The sequence below is a fragment of the Dipteris shenzhenensis genome, chromosome 8 (genome assembly GCF_047967505.1).
Source record: "Dipteris shenzhenensis isolate YYH24624 ecotype China chromosome 8, Dip_SZ_1.0, whole genome shotgun sequence".
Taxonomy (NCBI): domain Eukaryota; kingdom Viridiplantae; phylum Streptophyta; class Polypodiopsida; order Gleicheniales; family Dipteridaceae; genus Dipteris; species Dipteris shenzhenensis.
The window spans coordinates 17,509,801-17,534,564 of NC_141603.1; the positions used below are offsets into that span (position 1 = coordinate 17,509,801).

General features: G+C 45.3%; 1 pseudogene across 2 annotated transcripts; it reads left to right on the forward strand.

Moving 5' to 3' along the window:
• The first annotated feature begins 4,280 nt into the window (after window positions 1-4,280).
• Window positions 4,281-24,534, forward strand: LOC147899205 (F-box/kelch-repeat protein SKIP30 pseudogene; annotated as a pseudogene). 2 transcript variants are annotated; one of them, XR_015541436.1, is made up of 2 exons: window positions 4,281-4,496; window positions 22,892-24,534. The product of XR_015541436.1 is annotated as an F-box/kelch-repeat protein SKIP30 pseudogene, transcript variant X1 (transcript). The 2 variants fall into 2 exon arrangements; XR_015541437.1 differs by having other exon boundaries at window positions 22,902-24,534.
• Window positions 24,535-24,764: the final 230 nt, after the last annotated feature.

Here is a 24,764-nt window from a genome sequence, read left to right on the forward strand (position 1 = left end):
TAAGTGCACTGCACTTAAATAGGTAGAGAGTTCATTGAGCCCGACCTTCTCAATCTTCAGTCTCATGTTAGTTTGGTAATCAAAATCTTTGAGTTCATTGAGCCCAACCTTCTCATTCTTTAGTCTCATGTTAGTTGTCTAATCGAAATCTTTCATCTCACATTAGTTGTCTAATCGAAATCTTTCGCCTCACATTAGCTCACTAATCAAAATCTTTCAGTCTCACATTAGTGATCTAATGGAAATCTTTCATCTCACATTACTTGTCAAATCAAAATCTTTCTTCTCATTATTATCACTACACTGGCATGGATCAAAGGACACTATCTAGTCACATAGCTGAGAAAACATTGCCCAAGTAAACTCTAGAGAAGATTAACAATTCAATAGACTACACATAGACACATAGATTACGATCTCAAAGACTCCTTTACTTCAGATTATATCTCAAGTAATTATATCTCAAGTACTCCTTGTTGAGCTCCTTGATTGCAGGCTCGGCCCTCCTTTCTCCTTTCCAGAATGGGGCTGGTTCCTTCCTGCAAGGGCCTGGCCCCTCCCTTCATGCCACTGCCTCTTTCCTTGATTTGGGCTTCTTGGTTGGAGTCTCGGTCCTTCTTGCTCCTTTCTTGAAGGGTGCTGGTTCCTCCCTTTAGGCTCCTTTTTCTCGCAGTCAGGCTCGATCTTAGCCTTCTTTAATTTGAGCTCCTTGTCTTTAAGATCTTTTGCCCAAATGGTGAATTGAGTTGCAGCATCTACTTTCTCGTCATAGATAGCTATAGTAGGCAGGCACATTTGATCTCTCCATGACCTAGGCAATGGAAAATGGCATTCTCTATAGCTAGATTTTGTATGCACAAACACTCCAAAGCAAAAAGCGTGCATAGGGTGGTAGCAATGCAAATTCAGTAGTCATCTATGATGGGGGTATGACAGACCATGCATTTTGGACCCTATTGGATAGCAGGATAGGCATCCGATTTAACTATTGTAGCCTTCAATACCACAGTCTTACTCTATACATGACAAAGTTGCTTCTTGATTCCTTCCTCCCTCATTCTAAGGCTACGGATGTTCTCCTTCCTCTCCTCCACTTTTTGCTCACTATGTGCAACAGCTTTATCTGAATCCCTCAGCATCTATTGAAGCTGCGTAAATTGCTGAAAAACATCTTCATGGGCCATTTCCAAGACTTCCACTCTAGTTTGGAAATCTTTCAGGACGACAGAATGCTTTTCATAACTATCAAAAGCCACGGAAAGCTCGTGCAAACATCTATCGTGATCATCTTGCAAGGTCTTATAGCTTGCTCTTTGGACTTCCAACAGTGTTTCAAAAAAACAACCCTCACCATGGTTGCTACAAATTGCTCCACCGTGGTAGCTAGAACTTGCTTCATCGTGGCTACTCTCTGCATCCTTCCTGGCCTGGGGAGTTGCCTCATTGTCTTCTCCACCCCGGCTGCTCTCTGGCCCACCATCCTTCCTGGCCTTGAAACTCTCTCGCAACACCTGCATCACCTTTCTAGATTCTGCATTCACCCTTTTCAGCTCCTCCATCATCTGGTCTATGTCAATGTTCAATGTGTTCTGCATGTTGCAAAGCTGTTTGTAAAGACCCTCCTTTTTAGCTCTCTAAACTTCAAGATCCTTTCGCATATTTTCTAGCTCCTTGTCCACCATGTCCCCATCATTTCTCACTTCTTCGAGCCTATCTCGGAGCTCCTTCATGCGCTTCTCTGCTTCTTCTCTTCTATGCCTTTCCAGGTCGACCAATTTTGTAGTGGTCTCAGCTTGCTCTTGTGCCTACAAGGCTCTTGCTTGTGCCTCCTCTACCTTGGCTTCTACACCTTCCCTGAGACTTTTCTCAAGTTGCACTGTCTTTGCTACATCAGTGGCTTTCTCTTGTAGAAAAGTCACCTCCTGAGACATCTGCTTATCATATTGCTCAAAAATCCCTTTAAGGGTAGATGCCATCAGGTGCATTGCAACTCTAGTGGATTGAGATGACAATTGGGAGTTGCCATCCACGCAATTCTTCAGGTTGGTTAACAAGCTCTTAGAGATTGCCCTTGAGAAAGATACATCATGTCCTTTCAGTTGCTCTATTGCTGCTTGAACCTGCCAAAACTTGCACGTTCCTCTCGTATCAGGAAAGAAGTGAATGGTCTTCTTCAGGAATCAGCACATCTTGGAGGTCTATTAGCAAGCTCGATATCTTGACTCCACCACTTTTACTAATCTGAGCATCGGGGTATACATCTAGAATATCCTGTCTCTTCCACTGCTTCTTGAAAAAGTGTGCTTGCAAACTACCTCTAGAAATTCCTAGAGCATTTTCAATCATGCTTTCAAAGCGCTTTCATAGATCGTAATCTTCTAACCTTGATAGATTAGTTGCCCCTCCTTGATGTTCACCTCCTGTACCAATTTGGTGAAGTTTTGAAGAGCATCCAAATTGGGCTTTTGAAGAGCGAGAGAGGAGCTCCCATATGTCATCATTTCAAGATCAGGGGAGGAGGTGCTCTCACACTGTGCTGCAGAGGGGGAGGAAAGATTGTGTGAGGAGCTCTCGGACTTCCATTACGAGAGGGGATAGAAGTTGCAAGAAGAGTGCAAGGGAGATAGAAATGGTCGAGAGGGATAGAAGATGAAACAATGAAGGAAATGGACTAGTGGAGGCTTGAGTTTGCAATCCGATTGCAAGGGAGAAAGAAATGGTCGAGAGGGATAGAAGATGAAGCAGTGAAGAAACACTATCAATGTGAGAGGGCAAAAGGCTGCACAATGACATGTGGTGGTCACAAGCCAGAGACTGCACTGCGACGGTGTTTAAAATAATAGATTACGTCTAATTATTATGCAAAGAGCCAGCACGGTGGTCTCTCCAAGCCAACCTTCAATTTTAAGATTTGCATGGGTGCAGTGCCTAGTGACAGCCATCCCGGTGGAATCGTAGCCACGAGAGACATGGCTGATGAGAGCCACCACTACCAGGTAGTAATTCCCACAAAAGTAAATCATGAAGCCTAATCACCTCGAATCCCTCATTACAATGCACTCTATCCAAGGCCCGGTCCAGTCGCAAAGCTGATGTCCGGCCACGTGTTGCACAAGTAAATCAAGCTACCCACAAGCCTTCTTTTCACTTTGATGCTATAGAACACTCATCCAGTAGTGCTAAGCATGGGTGCTCATGCTGGGCATAATAATGGTTAGCACCTCCCAACAAAGGAGGTGATGGAGAAATCTCGATGACCTTATACAAGTATGTGGATTGGCTTTAACTGGCATTTTGAGAAAAGAGGGGAAGAAGGAAGGGGGGGTGGAATAAAGTGTAAACTGAAAAGAGGGGAGGGGGGGTGGAATAAATTGTGCACTAAAAAAAAGGCATGCATTGCAATAACAATAGGGGGCAATGGGTGTCAAGGGCATTGCCTTCTTCTGAAAGCACTCAACGGGAGAAAAGGGAGGCTAAGTTGCTCGCAAAGTGTTCTCCACAAAAGCAAAGACATACATTACAACGCAAAAGGCAGAATAAAAATCGAGATCAAAGCAAAGCATCCATGGTGTCTGAATTGGCACCTCAATTTTGGAAGTGCCATTCCAAGCATTGCCTCATCAAATAGAAAATTGACATGTGGCATTGGCATTGAGTTGAATTGCTTTCAATGCTCTGAAAAAGGTATAGACTTGGATGGGCAAGCCAATCAAAAACCCCCGGCTTTCATAGGGAGAGCTTCCTGCAAGGAGTCAGATGTGTATTAAATGCTCTATTCAATGCTAAGAGTATAAACCAACTACGTCACTCCCCTCATCTACTCCTGCTGTGATCATGGTCACGCCTGGAGGAAGGCTTTATACCATTTCTTCCTCTCACGTTTATGATTTAAATGCTTTCACTTGCCTCTAGCCACGACCGGTTGGACTGCCAGTTTAAATGATGCATTGCCACGACCGGTTGGACTGCCAGTTTACAAGGGAAGCTGTGGTTCGTGGGCAACACCCCCTCTTTCTCTGGAGGAGGGGCGCTAGAAGGTTCGAGGCGGTTTGTGCATGAAAGCTTGGCCAGTTTACAAGGGAAGCTGTGGTTCGTGGGCAGCACCCCCTCTTTCTCTGGAGGAGGGGCGCTAGAAGGTTCGAGGAGGTTTGTGCATGAAAGCTTGCAAACGTCAGAGGTTTGCAAAGTCGTGGGGTGGCGTGACGAGGCCGTTACGCGTGTGTGTGTAGTGGCTCTAAGAAGACCGAGTGTGTGTGAGAGTTTGGAACTTGGGTTAGGTGCTCACCTGGGTTGTCGATCTCATCTTGTTGGATTATCCTCCTTGGACTCCCGAGAGAGATAATCGCCATCCTTCATCCTTCAGCTCCTTTCTCTCCCATTTCAGTCCCTTTTCATCTCCAACATCGCACCTCAGACGTGAGGTTTTTTCAAACAGTAGTAGCCCCCCCCTGTGCCCATTTTTGGCGTTGATATCAGCGTCGTATCAAGAGATTTTTGTAAGTTGACTTACTCGTTGTCATTGTCAATTTTCGACATGCATCTCCCTTCAGTTCCCGATCGCAGAATGCTTCGGACGCTTCTTGTAAATGTAAATGCGCAGTATCTTTCCTTCGCAGGGGTTTTCTTTGTAGCGCAACGTATCCAGCAATATGATAAAAGTCTCAATTCCCCAGTTCCGTTCTCTCTTATCGGGCACCATATAAGAAAGTAGATGATCTATACGCATAGGAACTTGAAGAATTCATGCCTGTACGTGGGAGAGCTGTGCGACATATCACGATTTCATCCTCTCCCAGAGAATGCAGGAGCACCCATATGTAGGCAAGGCCTGGTGTCAGTCTCTTGTACATGTGCAAGTTAGGATACATTCAATAAACATGTGTCAGGTCTGAACCTGTAAGGAAGAGCACAACCTGAAGGGAAAAGGAGAGATATAGTAGTAGAGATAGAGAGAGGTAGAAAGAAGAAGAAAGAAAGTTTATTAACGTTTGCAAAATCCCAAAAAGGCCTATGAGACCAAAATCTGTAATGCATCATAATCGGAGCACCCCATGTAGGGAAAGTCGAGGTGTATAGAAGACGTGGGGGAACTAAATGTGTGTAGCGCACCTGTAGGTGTAATGTAAGTAGCCCATCTGTAGGTGTAATGTAAGCTAAAAAGCGAGCTGAAATAGATGGAACAACCCAAGGAATGATGTTGGGAGCTGGCCCATAGCTATCTGTAGAGATTGTTATAGGTGGACTCGTAGGTACCTTGGTGCTTGGTAGAAGCCGCCCATAGTCAAGTGGAGGAAATGCTCCATAGCATTCCATTTTGAGTGGCGTGTGGCTGTCTCAGGATCTTACGAATGTATACATACCATATGTCTTCTCCGACAGTTTGGTGGATCTCTTGCTTTTTTAGACATAGAGAAGGTACATCCAAGGAGTACTCATATGGGGTGAAGTGGTCAATGGACATACCATGTGGGTGGAACCACTTGTTTGGGAGAGACTAAAATGAAATCGTTCAGACTTCACCAGCAGTTGTAGCTTGAATGAGGAGATTTGGACTACTTTTTGATTAGCTTCTCCTTTAGTGCTAGCCTGTTAGAAATGACCCAACAGAGGGTACGCACAGCGGGAGACTGATAGTAATGCCCAGGAGCTCACACAGTGTGCGTGTGGGGTGTGGAATCACAAACTTCTTAACTTATGTGCATAAAATAGATGTGCAGACTCATCAATAGACAATGAACCAGCCAGATAGAGAAACCACCTTAATAATATTTCCGTCCAAAGCTATGGACACAATACAAAATAGATAGATCCAGAGTCCCACCAATGGTGTGGTCCTCTGATCTTACCACAAGGTCCTTCTCCTATTTGCCGGCTATCTCTAGACTCGAGCCCGCGTGCTCCACCTCGAGCTTCTGTAGACTATTCGTCCAGATCCCTTCCACCTTGCTGTCTTTGCACCAGCCTAGGTGGGCAGCACTCTGAGCTAGGTCTGCAGCTCTACATACCACTTGAATCCTCCTAGATAGAGGCCCACAGGTGCCTGTTCTGCTGCTCCTCCTGCTCCCTGAACTGCTGCTGCAAGTGATGATAAATGAGGCCAAGAGCCTCTGCTTTTATAGGCCCCAAGGGGCTGGCAAAAACACTGACCAGCCTGCAGCAAACTGGCCGACCAGTCTGTGGCTGGTCCAGCCCTATAAGGGCTCACAACCCGGGGCCTTTTGGGAGGGCAGAGGCTGCCACATGGGCAGCACACAGTCTGCCATGTGGGCAGCTATCAAAACAGGAATGCATGGGCCTGCAAAAGAGGCGCACAGGTGGCAGCATAGGCAGGCTGAAAGCGCCTGCATGGCGGGCTGTCTGGCAGAAGAGATGGCGCAGAAGGGCAGGGCAGACCAGCAGATTAGGTCGGCCACATGGAGGCCAGGTGGAGCAGCAAATGGGGCTGCCAGTGGGCAGTGGCATGCCTTATATAGGGCTGGGCCCCTGCCTTGATTGGAGGGCTAAAGGCCCTAGAAGTGTGGGAACTGTGTGCTGCCCATGTGGCAGCCCCAATATCCCCTTGTCTAACTCCCCCATGCTCTCCTCATATGGGGGCTTACAGATGGGGAGGTGACCATTCCAACACCCCCTCTTACCGACACATCTCGGCCCAATGCCAACACGTTGATGACGATGCTCCAGTAAGTCCCTGGTCGTAGTCCTCTGGAACTTTTCGATGTCGAAATCTTTTCTTGGCTTTTGATCCAGTGGCTCCTGCTCCACCAAGTCTAGTTCTGCTTCCGCACACCATCCTGGTACATAGGTCCATCTCTGGTAGCACCTCCTGGCACCACCTCCTTCAGTCATGTTCCCGCCTTCGAACTCGAGCAACCCAGCCTCTATGATCTTCCAATTGTCCCCCTCATAATGAGTGGACAACTTGGAGTCTTCCAAGCGCCATGCTCTGAGGGTCTGTTTCAACCCGTCCTTCCTTTGGCAAGGTTTGCAACCAATGAATACTTCCAGATAACCTGGACCATGAACTCTCGCTGAGTTTTGAAGCAGGCACTCTTCTGGCTTTAGTACTTTTTGTCCATCACCTTCTAGCAATCTGCGTCCAAGATTTGAAGAAGCCCCAATACTTCCCCTTTTGCCTTCGAAGAAGGCCAATTCCTTCCAATCTCATATCACCTGAGATAAATGAAGAGCAGAGTCTTTCCACAGCATGCTATGAAGGCTCAAATGCAAAATATCAAGTACATACCAGACTGTTGTACTGCCTGTATGTTTGCTCTGGAAGCAAACCCTGTACCTCAATGAGGCACCCGCCAAGAGCCTGTGTAATCCTTTATTGTCCCCTTTCGAAGTACAGCATCCATATGACCATGAGACCCTAGGGTCGTCCATGGAATCCACCCTCGTGTTAGTGTCAACAGCCACGCACCTGGAAGGGAGCGCTTCCACCCTCGTGTTAGTGTCAATAGCCACGCACCTGGAAGGTACCAAGCGCTCCATGCTGTCCTTCATCTTCACAAAGGCATCTGACTCCTTGTCGACCCACATCTCTATGTTAGACATCCTCACTGTGATTTCTGGATCAACATATCTGACCTCGGTAACACTCGGTGATGTCACCAAGAACAACTCTTTGATTACCACATTTGCTTTGGCCTCTCCTTCTGAATCTGAGTCGGACTCCTTTTTGTTTTTCCGATTCGCCTTTTTCTTTCTGCAGTCCTTTGCAAAATGTCATGGCGTATCACAGTAGAAGCACTTCTTCTGCTTCCTTTACGAAGTCTCCTCGTCGTTAGAGTTGTTTTTCTTAGACTTGCCATCATTAGGCTTGCCCTTTCCTTTGCCAGTGTAATCCTTCGCCAGCATTGCCTTGTCGTCTTTGTCCTCATTGTAGAGCTTCTCCCAAGCTTCCTCCTGTAGCAGTAATGGACCCAACTCCTTAAACGTCAGAGGTTTGGTTCTCTGTCCTGCTGTCACAATCGTAACAAAGCTCTTGAAACTCCGAGGTAGTCTCCTCAGTACCATCAAGGCCAAATGGCATGAGTCTGTCGTCTGACCAACTGCTGCGAGCTGATCCCTCACCACCTTGACCTTCGTCAAGTGGCTATGTACCATATCTCCTTCTTCCATATCAAGATTGTAGAGTTGATGTTGAAGAAGAAAAATCTTGAAGGTGTTGTCCGTCTCATACAAATCCTTCAGAGTGACCCACGCCTCTATTGACATCTTGGCCATCTGGATATGTGGAAGAACAGAGTCCGCCGTAGTCCCTATGATTAATGCTAGGGCATGGGCATCTCTGTCTTCCCAAGCTTCGAGCTCCTCTCTGACTATTGCCATGACTATCTCCCCTTGCCTGTCCACCATGTCCTCCGGCTCCGCCTCCACTCCTGTGGTCAGCTTCCACAACTTCCAAGCCACTAAATGACTCCGGATCTTCACTTTCCAGATTGGGTAGTTGGTCCTGTCCAGTTTCCCGGACTCTCCAAAGTTAGGGATAGTGAATGAGAGAAAACTGGGGGAGGAGGGGAAAGCAGGGGCTGAAGAGGCTGTAGAGATTGACATCTCTGCTGTTTATACCACATAGCAACGTCAACCAAACTCAATTTCAGTAGACTAGAACTCTGAACGCACCTGATTGAACCTGAGTCACCCTCCTTCTCGCAAGGGCACAATCCTCCAGTCGTGGAAGTCGATTCCCAAGAGCTTCTGAATTAGGGTCGTCCTTCAGCAAGGTCCCTGCCTTTAGGCTCCCACACCTGTGAGCCTCCTACTTGGGCTCTGATTCCATGTTAGAAATGACCCAATAGAGGGTACGCACAACAGAAGACTGATAGTAATGCCCAGGAGCTCACACAGTGTGCGTGTGGGGTGTGGAATCACTAACTTCTTAACTTATGTGCATAAAATAGATGTGCAGACTCATCAATAGACAATGAACCAGCCAAATAGAGAAACCACCTTAATAATATTTCCGTCCAAAGCTATGGACACAATACAAAATAGATAGATCCAGAGTCCCACCAATGGTGTGGTCCTCTGATCTTACCACAAGGTCCTTCTCCTATCTGCCGGCTATCTCTAGACTCGAGCCCGCGTGCTCCACTTCGAGCTTCTGTAGACTATTCGTCCAGATCCTTTCCACCTTGCTGTCTTTGCACCAGCCTAGGTGGGCAGCACTCTGAGCTAGGTCTGCAGCTCTACATACCACTTTAATCCTCCTAGATAGAGGCCCACAGGTGCCTGTTCTGCTGCTCCTCCTGCTCCCTGAACTGCTGCTGCAAGTGATGATAAATGAGGCCAAGAGCCTCTGCTTTTATAGGCCCCAAGGGGCTGGCAAAAATACCGACCAGCCTGCAGCAAACTGGCCGACCAGACTGGCCGACCAGTCTGTGGCTGGTCCAGCCCTATAAGGGCTCACAACCTGGGGCCTTTTGGGCCCACACTTCTAGGGCCTTTAGCCCTCGAATCAAGGCAGGGGCCCAGCCCTATATATGGCATGCCACTGCCCACTGGCAGCCCCATTTGCTGCTCCACCTGGCCTCCATGTGGCCGACCTAATCTGCTGGTCTGCCCCGCCCTTCTGCGCCATCTCTTCTGCCAAACAGCCCGCCATGCAGGCGCTTTCAGCCTGCCTATGTTGCCACCTGTGCGCCTCTTTTGCAGGCCCATGCATTCCGGTTTTGACAGCTGCCCACATGGCAGACTGTGTGCTGCCCATGTGGCAGCCTCTGCCCTAACTGTGTGCTCCCCATGTGGCAGCCCCAATATCCCCTTGTCTACCTCCCCCATGCTCTCCTCAGATGGGGGCTTACAGATGGGGAGGTGACCATTCCAACATAGCCTTCATCATGGTTGAGTCTGCCCTTCACCTCCGGAGTGCTGACTGAAACTCAGTATGAAGACTTTGTATAAATGGATGCTGAGTGCTCAAGTATGTGTGGGTGTGTGGATTCGGAGCATATTTTTATACTATGGTCTACACCCACTTTTGGGCGCTGATGATGTCAGTGGGGATGCCATAGTAGCTAGTCCTTGCTATGCGTGATGGAGTTTATGGTTTTCAACCTTATGAGTGACTATCATGAGATCGCAACTGCACTATGTTGTGTTTTTAGAGGATGAGTTTGGGATGTTCCTGGATTCATCTAGGTATATGCCTCGTGGGTGGAACCACTTGTTGGCTTGTGCATATTGGTACCTCTTATCCCAATCAGCTACACATAGACGATGAGGGAGCCCTCCATGGTAGCCTTTGTCTACGGGCATTTGTTTTGTTATACCTCTAAGCTATGTTAAGGTATGTGGTGATGTGGAGTGCATCTCCCTTCTCCCTCCCTCCTCCCTTGAATCATGTGTGAGAGCACCATCAGGTATAATCACTTGAATTTGGCCTACTTATCAGCCTCTCTAAGATCTAACCCCCAAAAGCCCTTGCATGAATAGTTTTGGTTTGGTTCTACATATTGAACGTTGGCCTAGAAGCATTCTCTCTCGACTTTGGCTAGTGAAGCACCTCCTCTAGTTAGACGAGCTTGGGCAATCAGATTTATGCTAAATATGTGTCCTTTGAAAACACATCCCAAATAACATAAGATACGACAATGTCAACACATTCTATTGAGTGAATTTCTCCCAAGCTATGCTGATTTTGCTTTGCTCCAATGGGGTGTGTGTGTGTGTGCGTGCTAGAGAGAGAGAGAGAGAGAGAGAGAGAGAGAGAGAGAGAGAGAGAGATGGAATACTGTCTTTGGGAGGCCTCATAGGCCTATGAGACAAAGTATAGTCACAAAGACAACCCATACAAGCCACTGTGGACTGGAGCAGAGGCCCTTTGTTGAGTACTATACTAAAACCAAACTCAAAATACAAGAAATCTAAACTAGTACTCATACTCAGAGTCAAGATACATAGCCCGGTGCCAGGGTGGCTCTTCTATGGGCTGTGAAAATGAGAGAGAGATATTCCTGGCCATGAAAGTGTACAATGTCATGCCAAATGATGAAAAGAGACTGATGGGGCATGTCTAAGTGCCCTCTATGGCTCCTGTACAGCTGGATCATGAAATCTGCTAGGTTGCAAGAGTCTATGGAGGAAGGATAGTGTCTGAAAATGTGAAAGTGGAAAGAGGCATTGGTTGATGGTTAATCATATCATTGTTGTACTACATAGTGACGAGTTGTTGGAAAACATAGGGTAGATGCTTGCCATAAGCTTACTCCCTCCCAGTGGAAGATTTTACTTCGAGATCACAACACAATTCACATGACTAAACAGTAATGAGAAGAACACAGATTTGAAAGAGAACTTGGATGTTCAGCCAAAACAGAATATTATATATATAATGGTGAAAACCAAGTAGCAGTACTGCTACCAGATGTACCGACTCCTTCCACTGAGGTAGGGCACCCAATCTGACTCCAATTGCTGCACCCTCTGAACTGAACTCCTCCTCTTGCGCCATGTGCCTCTATGTAGACTTCAGTAGCTGCTCAAAGGTAGACACTCCTGCAAAGTTCTGCTCCTCCATCTGTGCACCACCAATGACTGTTCTACCTGGATGTAGATCTGCCCTTTTAGTAGACACCCCGAAAGCTGTTCTGATTGCTAGGACTCCTGTCTTCTTCACCGTCCAAGATGGTCTGCAGGCTGAACACTTTCTGGATGATGGAACCCAAAGGGGGGCTCATGTGTTCTTCACTGTCCAACATGGTCTGCAGGCTGAACACTTTCTGGATGATGGAACCCAAAGGGGGGCTCCTTATATAGGGGATAGACTCCCCCAAACAGACCGACCTTGTCTGTATACCAGCGAACCTTGACAGGGCCGAATGACCCACGTAACTGCCACCTCAGTCTGGCTAGTGCTGACCTGCCATGGCAGGCCCACAGGTTTGTGGCCTGCTGTCTCCTGCCTCGAGCTGCTGTTGCCTGTCTGCCGACTTTCAGACCAGACTAGTACCTGCAGCCCTCCATTGACTGCTGCTGCTGCTGACCAGCTCCTTTTTATGCCTTAACCAGTAGACAGGTCTGCCGACTTGCTGCTGTTGTATCAGCCTGTAGACAGACTTTGCAGGTGCCTATTTCTGGGGGTTCTCTCAGCCCTTCTGCGCACACACTGGGCTCATAATCAGCCCTAAACCAGGACATATTGTCAGCCATATGTGCTGACCAGGGTGCCCCATGTGGCTAGTCCCTGCTATGCATGATGGAGTTTATGGTTTTCAACCTTGTGAGTGACTCTCATGAGATTGAAACTGCACTATGTTGTGTTTTTAGAGGATGAGTTTGGGAATGTTCCTGGATTCATCTAGGTATATGCCCCATGTGGCTACCCTATTCAAAGAGATCTATTTTCTACCTGTGTAGCAGCCAATCCACAGCCAAACCCCTTTCTCCCATCCTACACTGTACTTGATCCTCCCCCATGTCCTCATACGGGGGCTCATAAGTGGGGAGGCGACCCTAAAACTCCATCACTAGTCTGTAGCCTGTAGTCAATTGTATATTCAAGGAGATCTATGTTCTGCCTGAGTAGCAGCCAATCTGCAGCCAACCCCTTTCTCCCATCCTACAGTGGACATCATCCTCCCCCATGTCTTTATATGGGGGCTCACAAGTGGGGAGATGACCCTAATATTCCAACACTAGTCTGTAGACTGTAGTCAATTTATATTCTCCCTCTCCCTCTGCCTCTCTATCTCTTTCCCCCTCTCTATATCTTTCCCTTGGGAAGAATAATAAATTTTCACAAGGGAACATACAGGATGTACATTAAATTGGTTTTCCATAAGGTGCACGTATCGATACTCATGCTGTTATTTGTCGAGCTATTGCTTGATGCGGTGGAGGGCGTGGTCTCCTCGATCTCTGGATCCGACGGACTACGTCAAGGGTGAAGCCTCGTCTCTGGTAGTCACCTCTAAGGATGATTGAAATAGACCGAACCTCAATCGTGCGTGTGGTCCCTCTCCGTGTTGCACAGGGAGTGCGTGCCTCTCGTCTGGCAGCATTGTGGCAGACACTCCCACTGCTAATCCATGATGCTCTCATCTCATCAAGCTCCTCTCCCTTAGCCTCGGCCGCTGACTCAAATGCATAAAAATCTATAACAAGTGTCTTTGCTCTGTCAATCTCGGTGACCTGTGGCATCGGTCCCTCCTGCCCTCTGGTCTGTCGCATTAGTATATCTTTCTGTCATCTCATCTCAATCAGATAGAGTCCAACACAAACCTGATCGAAAAAATGGATCAGCCGTGTAATTGGACTAAAGCCATGACCCTCTCCTGAAAGAGGCAGTGATATCGCCCTTGGATTTCATAGTAGACTGGGTAGATACATAGAAAGTGCTCCTCTGTCGCGATCTACTCCATTCGGCATAGTGTGCAGATTTGCAATAGAAGAGTGTAAAGAGTACAACTGAAAGAGTTAGAGATGAGGTTTTGTCCTAGTGACAAAACCTTAGTAGTCACTAACCATAGTTAGTGAACTAACTGCGGTTAGGGGAAAAAACCTCTTAAAGAGGGAAAAGTGCCCCTAACTAGCTTATTAAATTACATTGGTCACTGCTGAATTATATCTATAATTCTAACATATTTTGCGATGGAGAACTACTTAGTCTATAGAAACTATAGACCTTCAATCTCTTTTTCCAATTCTTCTATTTCAGCCCTATTCATCCTATGAGACGCTCTACACGGATTTTTCTCCGTCTATACTCCACAATGAATATATCTACTCTCTATTCAGTTCACACATCCATACACTAGTGTTGGCTGAATGGATAGCATTTACTGGTTCTATGTTCACCGTAGAGTCTTGGGATGAGGAGGTAGAAGCCTCACCCTCCTGCTTGGATGCTTTGCCTTTCCCTTTTACAAAATTGGTTTTGGCAATTTTGGCTAATAGAGTGGACATTTATGCCATGGATGCCATGGCTAATGTTTCTTACATGTGAAACATTTACCCTCCTTAATTAGCTTTTTCTTCTCATCGTCAGTCATGGAAGGAAATGGCATCCATCCAGGGCGTGATTGGTTGTTAACATTTTGTACAATAGCTTTCTCTTTTCCTTTGTTGAAGGGTTTATGAGAATCCAATTTCCTCTCAGCAATCTCAGCCAATTTAGTGAGGTCTTTCAAGGTGGTTGGGTTGAACATTTCAACCTCATACCTCACTTTCGGGGTCAGGGCTGTTAAATACTTCTTCCTTATATCATCCTCGCTCTTCTCAGGTAACTCTAAAGAGAGTTTCCAAAAATTAGCTGTAAATTCAACGTTACTCTTGTTTTCGAATTGCCTGAACCTTTCCCAGTGGAAGGTCAATATGCCTCGGAGGCATGAAAGTAGCCTTAAGCTGCTACAAATTTGGACCATTGAAGAACAGGCTCTTTTCCCATTTGTGATAAAGACCACCACATCAAAGCATCCTTTTATAGATGTAGTGTGGCAAGAGCAAGCTTCTCGTGGTCGGTCTTATCTTGATGGTCAAAATATAGCTCAAAATGGTGAATCCAATTGAGGATTTTATCTGCCTCTCTTGCTCCATCATACTTTGGGAACTCTATTCTCTCTCGGGGTTGGAATTTAGCTCTCTTTGAGGGGGAACTTAAATCATCATCCCCAAAATTCAGCACTCTCTTAGTCCCTAATTTTGTCATAATGGACTGTTCAAGCTGAGAAACCAGCTTATCAATGGGAGACTCCTCTCTCCCTCTTGCACTTGGATTATAATCCATGTGTACGAGATTTTGAGTTAAAGGCGTAAACTCGGTGCCTTGCTCTTGGATGATCTCGTTTCTCCCTTCATTTCTGAAGGAAAACTCCCTATCAAGAGATTCTTGAAGGAGAGATGAAGGTAATTCTATACGTGGGTTATCATACTCAATATGTGTGTAACTCTCATCTACATTATCCTCTTCAGAGGAGGTGATGGTGTTCTCTCCCTATGTCCTTCTGGTAGTGGAGGAAAAAGGACAAGTTCATTATTAAATATCCCTCCTCCTTCCATTCTTTCCTTTTAGTAATACAAGAGAAAATGGCTTGTTGTAATTTCAGAAAAAGGGGTTTATTTTACAGCAAAAGTCAAGTGTTGTAGAGTTGGTGGTACTTATCCGACTCCCGCTTTGCTTCTGTCGAAAAACTACTTCATTTGACCTCTTCTTCCTTCTCTTTTAGCCTTTCTTCCTTGTTTTTATGCTGTAAACTTTTGGGCTACTTGTTTTGAGCGGAATAGTACTCTAGATACCGTTATAGGGGGTACTTGATGGATGGATCACCCCCTTAAAATCTTGTTCCAATCGGACTTTCCGTTGGGGAGAAGGTTTAAGGGTTTTAAGGGTCTATTTGCACGGGGGGGAGTCACCCCGTTAGGACATCCTGTTCCCCGTCCAAAGACCAAAAAATTCAGAGAAATTCCTTACCTCAGAATTCCGAAATCCAATGTTTGCAGCCCTCTTAATATTGCCTTCCTTCAAAACTGAGACAATATTGCCTTCCCTCAAAACTCGCACCGCTGCTTAGCAGCCTTCCGTTGTCGGCTCTTCTGGCCTGCTGCATCGATCTTCAGTTCACGCATGCGTCGGTCAGTCCGCTGTTGCGTGCAAGATCACCTCCAGTTCACGCGTGCGTTGTTCAGTCCGATGTTGCACTCAGTGATCTTCAGGCCTTGTTCGGTATCCCGCACCCTTCCTTTCGCACGCCCCTTCACTCGCGCACAGCCTTTGCGCATGGCACTCCACTCTTCTCGTGCCTTTCGTGCAGCCTTCCCTCCGTGGCTCTCTTCCGCGCGGCCTTCTCGTGTCCTTTGCCCTGCACACTCTTGCTGTCCCGATGCCAAATGTGAAGAACCAACTTTCTCAAGAATGCAAATGTGTGCAATGCATGCAGAATTTGAATGTTGTTGGCCCTCCAATGGAGAAGAGCACCCTCGTGAGAGTACTTGGTTCTATTTTGACCTACATGCAAGGTGGGAGAGAAATGGCGGATGAATGCAATGTGAATGAAAAATGCTACATGAGATTCACAATGAAAGGGTGATACCTTGTCATTAATGTCCCTTGAGATCACTCAAGTTCCATCTTCCCATTTACACCTACCCTTAGCCTTTTTATTAATAAAATAAGTATCACATGTCCAAATTTGATGCCGTTTGAAGCAGTGGCTCCAGCTCAACTAGTCCTATCTACTCAGATGATCCACCGCCATAACAAATTGGTCGGTGTCCATCATAAATACAAATACATGTTACAACACCATTGGCGTATAATACATAATAATGTTTTCAATGTCTACTAATCACCGATTAGTGATTTCTCTTGTCATGACAATGGAAGGACTTCAAGAAAGCTCTCTATAAAGAGTTTATTCCTAAACACTTTCGGGATCATGTCCAACCAAGTCCTCCTTGGTTGGGAGAGTATACATATGGAAGCACAAGATACAATTGAGTCTTACAACCAGAAATTTTGGGACTCCTAGGCAGAACTCACTCCAAAGATATAGGCCCAAGTGAACACTAAGGATATCAAAGAAATTTCAGATCTTATGCATTCAGCCAATGTGGCTAGTCTTGTGTACATGCAGGATCCTACTAGTGTGCCTTCACTATAGGCAGGGATACTGGGGGATAAAAAGTCAATGACCCCCAACTTTGAAACAAGAGAGTTTCCCAAGGCTCAGAACAGGGGATTTCAGCCTCAGAAGCCGAGGGGAAACCAGGTACAAAGGCCCTATAAAGGAAGACCACAGTTTACCCCTGAACAGATTGAAATTTTCAGGAAAGAGGGTAAATGCTTCAGATCCGGCAAAGAGGGGCATGTGGTTGCCCAGTGCCCAGAAAAGCCACGGGATCGCACAAGACAATGGTGGGAGGAATTCTTGATATATTGGGTCATGTTTCAAACCTAGAGGAACGAGAATTGCTGCTATCATGGGGCAAAGTCAGAGACCAGCAAGTGCTGATTTTATTTGATCCAGGGGCTACAGATAACTTTATATCAAGGTATTTAGCCCTGAGGCTGGGAATAAAGACGCAGGAGTTGGGCAGGGCTCTGGATGTCGACCTGATGTTCTGTGGGAACCCTGTGCCAGTCACTTCCTTGATAGGAAAGCTCCGTCTTCATGTACATCAGAGTTATATGGATCAGGAAGACACCTTCATTTCTCCAGTGAAACATCAGATGTAATTTTGGGTATGCCTTGGTTCCATCACAAGGCAGTGAAGTTGACTCTTCCTGAAAGAGTGCTGGAGTTTGTACATAGGGGCAAAGTACATTGTGTGGTTGCTAGGAATAGAGGGGTAACTATTTCCATTGTATCAAAAAGTTCTGCTGGAAATGAAATAAAGTCTGTAGTTTCAGCTTACATGGTTTTTGTAGAAGAGAGAGATGTTGAAATGCATGCTGAAATAAGTGAGGCAGATCAGAAATAATTTCAATTTCTTGAAAATTTTAAAAATTGCTTTTCTGACGTTTTGCCAGGGGAGTTACCTCTTGAGAGACCAGAAGATCATGGCATAGAACTCATTCTTGGCAGCGAGCCACCCAATAGGTCCCCATACAGAGTTAGTGTAACTCAGTGAGAGGAGATTATGGCTCAGGTGCAAGACTTGTTGTCCAAGGGGCTGATTCAGCCCAGTTTTTCTCCTTTTTGCTCCCCTGTACTGGTGGTACTAGAGAGAGATGGCTCATTCCGTATGTGCGTCGATTACCGCGCACTGAACAAAATGACCATCAAGAATAGATTTCCTATTCCACGCATTGATGATGTGTTGGATTTTTTAAATGGAGCTTCAGTTTTCAGCAGGATAGACTTAAAGAGTGGCCATCACCAAGTGAGGATATAGCCTCAGGATGTACATAAGATAGCGTTCCACACTACTTTTGGGTTGTATGAATATCTGGTGATGCCTTTTGGATTGACTAATGCCTCAGCTACTTTCAATAGGATGATGGATAATATCTTTTGAGCCTATAGACAGTTCACGGGTACCTTCTTGGATGACATTATTGTCTTTTTAAAGTCCAAAGAACAACACAAGGAACATTTTGCTACAGTATTTCAAGAGCTGAAAAATCACCAGCTCTATGCAAATAGCAAGAAAAGTGAATTCTTCCTGGAAGAGATCCATTACTTGGGGCATAAAATATCCAAAGATGCGATACACATGGATTTGGCAAAGATCGGAGTCATTCAGGAATGGCCAGCGCTGAAAACTGTGCATGAAGTCCGAAGTTTCCTAGTCTTGTGTTTTTACTACAAAAGATTTATCAGGCATTTTGCGGATATAGCCGCTCCACTCCATGATCTTACTAAGGAAAATGCAGCTTTCAGATGGGGAATTCCTCAAAAGGCAACATTCACCACCCTCAAAGAGAGGCTGATCACAGAGCCAATCTTGATAGTTCTAGATTTGTATCAGTCATTTGATGTGGATTGTGATGCTTGTGGGGAATGTGTTATGGCTGCATTGCATCAGAATGGTCATGTAGTGGCCTATGAAAGCTGGAGACTCCGAGATGCAGAGAGATATCTGGGAATCTATGAGAAAGAGTTACTGGTTGTAATCCATGCCATCCATACATGGAAGCAGTATCTTTTGGGTGTAGACTTTACAGTTAACAGATCACCAAAGTCTGAGATACTTTCTAACTCAGACAAAGCTCTCTAAGAAGCATATGAAATGGGCAAACATGCTGTCAATGTATCATTTTCAGATTGTCCATACTCCAGGTTTTCGGAGCAGAGTGGCAGATGCCTTGTCCCGAAGACCCCAGGTCAATAATGTGACTATTGGTTATTATCAGGACCTGGAACATGAGGGAGCAATATGCTAATGATGCAGATTTTGGTGAGATTTTACAGCAAGTTCAAGAGGGGCAGTCCACTTGTCACTATTCTCTGAAAGATGGGTATCTAATGAAAGATGACTGCCTATGCATCACCTAAGAGATGAGGAAAAAGATTTGGGAGGAATGCCATGCACCTCCCTATGCTGGGCATAGAGGAATTACAGCAACAACTCAAGCACTAGAGAGGTATTTCTTTCGGCCAGGGATGCGAAAACATATACATAAGTTTGTCTCAGAATGCCTTACTTGTCAGAAAGTGAAATATGATAGACGGAAGGCACCTGGCCTACTTATGTCTCTTCCCGTGCCTCAAGCACCATGGGAAAGTATTGCAATAGACTTCAATTTTGATTTGCCAAGATCAAAGTCAAGGAATGATGGGATTTGGACTATCATTGATAGATTCAGCAAGCAAGCTCATTTCATTCCCGTTCGCAAAACCATAAAGGCAGATCATACGCCTAAGCTTTTCATGGCACAAATTTTTAAGCACCATGGTATGCCTAAGTCCATTGTCAGTGATGAAGATCCTAGAATGACTAGTCTATTTTGGAGAGCTTCATTTGATAATATGGGGACGAATCTGAATTTTTCTTCTGCTTTCCATCCCCAGACAGATGATCAAAGTGAGGTAGCAAATTCTACAGCATTGGATATGTTGAAATGCTACATGGGTGACCAAGTCCAGACTGGGAAAAGTACCTACCATTGGTGGAGTTCGCTTAATACAGTTCACAACTCCACAGGGAAAGCCCCCTTTGAGGTCATCTATGGGAAGGTGATTCTGCCACCCATCCTGAGGACCAAAGATGAAATATTTGCAGCTGATCAGTTTGTGAGAGACCTCCAAACAGCTTTCAGCCAAGTCCGGACAGCAATTGAAAGGTCTCAAGAAAAGCATAAAAGAGTTGTAGATAAGCATAGGCGACAGCTAGATCTCAAGGAAGGGGATTGGGTACTTTTAAAGTTCGAGAAGGCTAGGCTCCGCAAGTTTAAAGGCAAGCAGAAAATGTATGCAAAGTTATCTCTCAGATATTATGGCTCTTTTAGGGTTACAAAAGAAATAAATGAGGTTGCATACAAGTTAGCATTACCAGAGCATCGGAGGATTCACACTGCTTTTCATGTGAGTCTTCTTAAGAAATTCTAGGGCCAGAGCCTACAGAGCCAGTAACAGAGGATCCACCAGAAGTGGATGAGCTTGAGGAGGTGCTTTAGCCAGAGCAGATTGTGTACCATACTTACGCAAGGGCCCTCAGGGCAAGGAATTTTATAGGTATCTTGTAAAATTCAAGAATTATTCGGCATTGGATGCCAAGTGGATGGATGAGGACATGTTGTCTGATCATCCACAGCTTTTGGATGTTTACAAGGAAGGTTTTCAGTTGAGGTCAAATGAATAGAAGCCGAGGGGAATACCATTTTAAACCTATGCAAATCTTCTACTTCCTGAAGACGTCAATTGACTGCAAGATACTCTCTCTTGCACACCCTCTCTCTCTCTCTCTCTCTCTCTCTCTCCAACACACTAGGGCTGAGGACAACATGTCAGGATGGACCCCCCCCCCAAGGTATTTTATTACTTGAAAGATTTGAGTACAGAGAGTTCAGCGTGGAAGCTGTGCTACAAAAATCCAAAACGTGAAAAATAATTACATGAGCTCTCAGGCTCTGGCAACATGCCACTTGTCAACTTTCCTAACTAAAAACTAGTTACATGCCACTAAAGGGCAACTTTTGGAGTCCTTGAAACACTTGGTCACACGAACATCCTCCTAGATGCTTGTTAGGCTTCATAGCACTTCGGTTTTCAGTCCCACTTGATACCTGCAATTAACAACTAAAGCGTACAACCATGGTACCCATTAATGGTTAGCGCTTTTGCTTGCGAATAATAAACTTTGGACTAATCCTAGTCATGTGGGCATCCCCACCAAGCAAACATAACACATAACATAGAATACTTTCTTTGGTCGGCCAAGGCTAACCCTCTTGGTTGTAATTAAGGGGCGCGACCATGAGTTAAAGCGCCCTAAATATGGCCAGGTCTCTCCAACCAAAGTTGGTGCACTTTGATTAACGAAGTTAACCCTCTTCGCGTGAGCCAAGTCTCGTTGACCGCAGTCAACACTCTTTGACCGAAGCCAACACTTTAATTGCTTGGTTAACTATGGTTAACTATCTTGGCCGAAGCCAGATCTTCCTAACCAAGGTAGGCTTACCTAACCGAGGTTAAGTATCTTTGATCGGGGTCAGAAATTTGACCAAATGAAAGTAGCTCTTTGAACATAATCAAATAAATGAAAAACTCATTAATTATGATCAATAAATGGTCAACTTATGCTTTGATTTTGGAGTATGTACAGCTTGGTGACATGAAGAGACCCGAAACTGCCCAATAGAGATCCTCATTGAGTGGGGTAAGTGGATGTGCGTGTATCCTGGTGGGTTAATGAATCCCCCTCTGTGATATGTAGGCAGTGATCCTTGTAGAAGCTGAGCTTCACTGGAAGCTTGCTCGGTCCCAGCCAGGTCCGGAATGTGTTTAGCTGAAAGAGATCCTCACGGATGACTTTGTGAAGCCCCAATCGCTCGAACCATCTCTTTGTGTGTGCATACCAGCATCTTTGGTCACCTCGTGCTGAAAGAGCCATAGAGGAGGACAACTACACGAGATGCAAGCTAACTACACGAGATGACAGAAATCAAAGAACCACACTCAACTGAGAGAAAGAGAGTTCGAGACAACAGCTTCTTGAGCTCACACACGAGTACACAACTCTGATATGCGTGTCCCTGCTATGCGTGATGGAGTTTATGGTTTTCAATCTTATGAGTGACTCTTGTGAGATTGAAACTGCACTATGTTGTGTTTTTAGAGGATGAGTTTGGGAATGTTCCTGGATTCATCTAGGTATACACAACTTTGATAATCTATTAACCATTCCAAAACAAAGGACAACAAAGAGAACTGCCATGCACAGTCTCCTCAGGTCGACTGACCTTGTTGGAGGTCACAAAACGCTTTGGCAATACCTCACACTCCTCTAAGAAGACTACACGACTCTCATCAGAAAAGACAACTCTATGTCACTCACACACGCAAAGCTTATCATCTGCAGGTGGGTTGAAGGGCGCTAAAGAGCCAATTGAGGACCTGTAATCGTAGTAGCCAGGAACCACGAGAGTCTTCAAGAGCCACAACCACGTCCACCGTCAATCACAAAACTGCCACGTACTGATGCGTGCAGAGGCAACCAATCACACACAAGTAGATTGCATGGCCCAATCACACGGCTTGATCTGTGCCACCCAGCCAATCACGTGCTGCTACAAAACATTAGGGCAAAGGATGCCTCCCCATGAGGACTAGCTTCCAACACTAACGTGTTATTTAATTAATGGATTTCAGTGATTTTAGGAGCATTGACTGAATCTATTCAGTCTCTATGTTTGCCTGATCAAATGCTGTTTGGTGATGTATACAGACATTTGTCTGATTTACCAGGGGGATTTTTCCTGCCCTTGTGCATGTTGTCGGCATGTTTCTGAGCTTAGCCACCTATTCTAGTGGCTTCTGAGGGGCATTTGCCACTGCTTTATTTTGAAATTCCTGAATACAAGGATCGACTTTTTGGTTGAAAGCATGGCAGCGCCAATTTTGTTAATTCCAAAGAGTCTCCACGTCATCTTTGTTACATGCATCCTTATGATGCTGCTAATAAATGCCAGCTACAATGCAAATAAAGAAGAGGTAGGGCACTATTCATTGCATGTAATGTGTCCTAGGCTGCATCATTTCAACCTAGATATCTAGAATCATAGAACTTTTGAAAGTCATCTCTAGATTTACCCCAAGTTTCCCTGCATAACTTCTGTTTCTCTTTCGAATTTTGTACACTCCATTTGAATTAAATCACTCATTAGTGTTCTTTTGTATTAAGGTATTGCATTAAAATAATACGTTTATGTTATGAGATTTTTTATAGAGAATTGGCACATTCTACTTGGATTTATTCTCGGTAACATTGGCTGCCTATATTCAAGGGATGTGCAGGGATGTCATTGGAGCACATTTAGCAGAGCCTGTTGTATAGATTGTGAGCTGTTCGTGGACATTGCTCATCTTTGATAGTATTTGAAAGGTCTAGGTTTGTGGATTCCTCACATAAATCTCTCATGCGATAATCCCACAAACTCATTTTCAATTAAGCCCTGGGGTACATTATATACTGGATGGCTGCTCTAATTGAAGGGTTACCAGATGCAGTGGCTCTACAGTGCCTGGCACGGGTGCCACTTAGTAGCCACCCCCACATGCGGGCTGTCAACCGTGCTTGGCGATCCATTCTGCTGGGTACAGAGCTTTATAAGTTGAGGGAAGAGACAGGAAGCAGTGAAGAATGGCTGTATGTCTCTGCGTATGAGCCTGATAAGGTGTGGCAGGCCTTTAACCCTTCTTGTGAGCGCTGGTTCACGTTGCCTAAGCTACCTTCTTCTGTAAAGCATTTGTCCAACTTTGGAACTGCAGCGCTGGGAGGAAAATTATATGTAATAGGTGGAGGTAGCGATGATGTGGATCCCATAACTGGAGACCGGGGAGGCATAGTTGCAACGAATGAAGTTTGGGTTTACGATCCTGTTCTAATGGTGTGGTATCAAAGAGCTCCAATGCTTATGGCTCGTGCACAATTTGCTTGCTGTGTGCTAGACAAATGCATACTTGTTGCAGGTGGTTTTACTACTACGAGGAAATTTGTAGCTACTGCAGAAATTTACAACCCAACATATGACAAATGGGAACCCTTAGCTGATCTCTGTCAAACAATGAACTCGCCCTGTTCTGGTGTGGTTTTGGAAGGAAAAGTGTACGTGGTACATAAGGAGGTTCCGTTGACACAGGTCTTTGAGGCCTTGGAGAATAGGTGGAATGTAGTTGATTGTTTTGCATCACAAGGGCCAATGGGGGTAGTAAATGGCGAGCTCTATGTCATATTCAATGGTATTGTAAGCAGAGAGCACAAGGAGGCAGCTTTGAGAAGAACTATCTGTTCCTGGCCCTCGTGGTACCGGAGAGTTGGCTTTGGAGTGGCCGGTTTGGGTGGCGAATTATATGTAGTAGGGGGAGTTACATTACCTCGACCAGGTGATCTCAACCTTGAACGCTTGAATGAGGTATGGATCTGCAGGGTTGACGGGGAGCGGCCCTTCTGGCGCAAAGGGGTGAGCATGGCAGTCTCAAAAGGTACCATATTAGGTTGTGTTGTTCTCAGGTTGTAGCTATAAAAGCAATCTGAATAGATGTGCAATTTGAGATCTAAATATGAACACTTGCTGGAATTATGCTTCAGTTTTTGTAATTTTTAGTGCTCCTAAGAAAATTTCTTTAACTCTCCAGACATCAAAATTTCCTGGCAATGGGGCTTTCTCTAGAAGAAGTGAACATTTTAACGTTTTCTGGGTAAATCATGTCCAGCAGATGGTAAGGTAGTGTTTTCTTGCCTGTTCTGTACCTTGGACTAAGGTGGTGTTTTCTTGCCTGTTCTGTGCCTCGGACTTTGAGGCAATCGGAGCAGTCCTTTATTGCTTGGTCAAGATTTTGTACACATGTGAAGTTGCAAGAGGGTTTTATGAGGTGAATGGAATTAGAAATTTGTTTATCCTTGAAAGGTTAGAGATGCCATAACAAATGCCCTATTGTATGAGATATTGCCAATTTTTTATTGAATTTGAGACATAGAATGTCGATTAGTCCTTGTTTTACAATGTGATTGCAATATCTAAGCCTAATGCAGGTTTTCTGCTTCGTACACCTCACAGGAATAAGAAATAAGGACTTGTAACAAGCTTGGAACTCCACATAGATCATGGTGCAAGAAAGAGCATGGGTCTTTGTAGAGTTTTTGGCAAAAATTTTAGG